A 4,145-nucleotide genomic window follows, 5' to 3' on the forward strand; every position below is an offset into this window, starting at 1 on the left:
GCATCCCACATGGAGGCAAAAGACTGTTATCACATTTCTCATCTACGGTCTCTTAATAGAGAGCCAGAGCTTACTCATGGTCTGAAGTATGTTTATTTAAAAAATGTGTTTTGACTCAAATATTTCAGGCACAAAAAAGGAAAACTGGAATGAAAACGCCTGAAATTTCCATTTCCGTTCACACACCACCTTTTAATTAACATGAGGCCATTGTATCATTTTAAAGTTTTCATTGGAATATAATATACATATAGGAAAGTATAAATTTATTGTATGTGTTCAGTTTGATAAATTTTCACAAAATTGACACACCCTTATAAACAGCATCCAGATCAAGAATCAGACTCTTACCAACACTTCAGAGCCCCATTTATGATCTTTATGACATTGTCCCATGGGTAATACCATCCTGACTTCTTTTTTTTTAATTGTTTTTTTTCATTCCCATAACTTTATTGAAAGGTATATCTCATTGTACCAAAATGTAGCGGTAGTTGGCTAGGTTAGCTCTGCCAATTCAAAATTAACACTGATGTATTCAGAATCCTGAAATTTCCCTTTTTGGAAAATTGAAAAGTTATCCGAAAAACATGGTTTACAAAAGTATAAGACACATTGTGGTTCTTTGGTTTATTTTTCCAGTGCATATTTATCCATAACAGGATATCAAAATTGGGCACAGCCATCCTTGATGGACTCAAGCTCCACACTGCACTGAGTGACCATTCACAGCACTTTTAGCACTGTAGATCTCCTTAGATTCACTGACTTAATAGAAAATCCCGAACTCTACCCTCAGTAATCTCATAATTATGAAGATGCCTGCTTAACTTTCTTTTGGCACAGTAGGAACAATTAGTGAAAATATATTATCTTCCTTTTAAACAAAATTGCAAATTAGAGGGCCAGCCAGGTGGCACAGCGGTTGAGTTTGCATGTTCTGCTTCAGCGGCCCGGGGTTTGCTGGTTCAGATCCTGGGTGTGGACCTATGCACTGCTTGTCAAGCCATGCTGTGGTAGGCATCCCACATATAAAGTAAAGGAAGATGGGCACAGATGTTAGCTCAGGGCCAGTCTTCCTCAGCGAAAAGAGGAGGATTGGTGGCAGATGTTAGCTTAGGGCTAATCCTCCTCCAAAAAAAATTGTAAATTAGAACAAGGACAGTTTTATAAAAACAGTCCTTAGTCTTTAGCAAAAACTTCTGAGTGTTAAGTCAGCGCGTTTTCGGAGGGCTGTTACTTTACTTTGAGTTACAAATACAACAAAGACTAATTTTCTTGATGGGACTAGGCTGAGGCAGATTTTGAATAAAATGTTTATCATGGAAACAAACCACCTGTTTCCTGAAACAACAGTAAAGATAATTTACTATGCCCAAATCACTAGGGCTGTAGTTTCTTTGTATAAAATGTCATCAAATTTAAATGTAATTCCTATGTAGCAACAAAGTCCACATATCTGGATTATCTATTTCTTGCATTATGGGTGCCAAGACACCACTTTCACCGCCTAGAATAGTTACTTGTTATGCCTTTAAAGTGCATTTGTGAGATGTTGGTTTTGCTGTAAATCTCTTAATTTAAAATTTCAATTAAGTAGGTTACCATTTTTAATTCCACCTAAACATAATATATTGACCCAATAAAGAAAGTTGGATCAACGTCAGAAGTGGAGATTCACAGCTTATCTTCCTAGGCTCGTCTTTAGCATTTCACATTCATGTCCTCAGCTTTGATCTGTATCCCTCACAGATGAATTCAAATTTAAGCATAATTCCACTATAGCATAATGTTAGTTAAGCACTTTTCCCAAATCTGAGAACATCAATGCCAATCCACTTGTGATGTTTTGAGGCTTCACAGCTTCAATCCATTATAAAATTCTGGAATCCATGGCTCAGGATTGTGGAGAGAGGCTTCAGAGAAGAGCTTTTTGTTGCTGTAACAATCCTTGGAATGCTTCTGAAGACATTCTACTCCTTCTGTTAAATCTACACACTTCTGGGCTTGGCTCGCCAATGGAGTCATAGACAATGTCAAAACAGAAAGCTTTGCTTTAGAAAATATGATCCTGCAGTAACATGCCTTAAGTTGAACTTCTAGTCTTTCAAAATTAAGGCCATTCTTCCTTTCAAATGGCAAATTCCCTTGAATGAGTGAATAATAGAATTGGCAGAAATTGAAAGGCAGTAGCAGCTTTGACTTTCCAACACACCTTCTCCAACACAATCTTTTCCTTTCTCACCAAGTCTGAAACCGTGAACCTATACTGGCTTATTTGGATCAAATCAGTTGCCAATGGGACATTCCTTTCCTCTTCTATTGATTTTACAGCCAAATAGAAGCAGCTCAGCCCAACATACCCAAGGTGCTCGGGTGGTACTTCCATTTTGGAAAGGAAACTGTCCAGTAAATTCACAAGTAGAGAAAACGTCTCTGTGTTGAAGCCAAAGAACTGAGTTAGACTAAGATCTTTTACTTCAAATTCCCTGAGCCTTGCAGTCATTCTCAGACCATTATCGTGTGCAGATTCAATTAGTCTCAAGCCACAGACCTCTGGCTGACATCCGGACTCCTGTTCCAACAGGGCATTCAGCTGGTGTAGCAGTTTGAGAGTCTGTTGTCAGTACCTCTATCATCTTGATCGTGACTGCGGCTCCTCAGCAGTAAGCATCCTCTTGGACCTGCTCTCACCTCACCCCACGATATCAGATCCCAGAGGCCCATGAGAGGAGGCAACTCCTGGGCAAGAGGGGAGAGGCCCTGGGAGGGGAGCCAGTCTGGGAGGAGGTTCGCAGCACCGTCCAGACAACACTGCCCTTCTCAGGCTCAGCTCGGAGCCGCCAGCCTGACTTCTACAATAGATTAGTATGCCTGCTTTTGTAACTTAGAGACATGACATGTTTATCCGCCATTCTGAAAAATTCCTGCTTAAAACTCTAGCCTTTTCTATCAATTAACTTGCTTTCTTATTGAAGATCATTTTTTTAACCAAAATGAGCCCTCTAGCAATAATATTTGTTGAAAATATCTTCTATTCATTGGCCATCATTTTAACTCTTGCAATAACTTAATTTTGATGGCAGTTTTAATACAGTCTAATTTTCATGCTTAAATATTTTTGAATCCTGTTTAAGAAATATTTATCTAACACAAATTAATGAAAAAGTACTGTATTTCTTCTACAAGTTTTCCATTTTTTTCTCACGTTCAGATCTGTGCTCTATCTAAACAGCCATTTACATATGATGTAAAGGCCAAAATATATTTTTTCATATGACAAATTATTAAATGATACTTATTGAAAAGAGCGTCTTTTACTCTTGGCAAACAGTGCAAATGTTTTTTAAAATTTTTATTGTAATCCTGCTTCAGTATAAATTTTCCCACAAAATTTCATTTTATCGCCCACCTCCGTCTGCTCATCTTATTCTCCTCTTTAATTTCAGTTTTTTCTCCCTTTTTTAGATTTTTGCTGTATGTTTTACAGTCACCACTTATTCATTACATTGATGATGCAGTTTTCAAAACTTTTGTTCTAATTACTAAAATAAATTTTTGGAAGTTTTCTCCTCCTCTTTGTGTCCAGGATATCTTCTTTTCCATGTGCCATATGTGTATACACATATTTTGTTTCTTACAAAATTTTTCTCTCTTATGTACTTCTAGAGGCAAGTTAACTTGAAAATCGCTTAGCGTGTTGGCTCTTTCATGCAATTCTGGTGGATCCAATCAAATATTCTCCTAAATTTAGAATAAATCTCTCAGATGTGTTTAACAGGTGGAGTTTGTGGGACATTAGAACCCTCAGTGTGCACGGCTAACAGTCTCTTCCTGATTCAATCTATATTATTTGTAAGAAGTAAAAGTCAGAAGACACAATGTGCCAACAAAGCTCAGAATTCTTAACTCTTGTGATTTTTTTGTGAGATCATCTACCAACGTTAAATCTCTAATGGTCGAACTGGTAGTAGAACTAATGATGGTTTTGTTAAAAACTACTCATCAAGTTTGTAATTTATGAAGATAAATTTAGCAACATATTTTAAAGCAGAAAACATTCAGTGTAAGGACAGCCACGCTATTCTTTTGATGGTAGAGGATTACTTCTGAACAGACATGAAAAAGACAAGAATAGAAGAAAA

At 37.2% G+C, this 4,145-nt stretch overlaps 1 pseudogene; it reads right to left on the bottom strand.

Moving 5' to 3' along the window:
- Positions 1–1,857: 1,857 nt before the first annotated feature.
- Positions 1,858–2,639, bottom strand: LOC124233371 (cyclin-G1-like; annotated as a pseudogene).
- Between the last annotated feature and the right edge of the window lie 1,506 nt (positions 2,640–4,145).

The sequence above is a fragment of the Equus quagga genome, unplaced genomic scaffold, assembly GCF_021613505.1.
Source record: "Equus quagga isolate Etosha38 unplaced genomic scaffold, UCLA_HA_Equagga_1.0 199895_RagTag, whole genome shotgun sequence".
Taxonomy (NCBI): domain Eukaryota; kingdom Metazoa; phylum Chordata; class Mammalia; order Perissodactyla; family Equidae; genus Equus; species Equus quagga.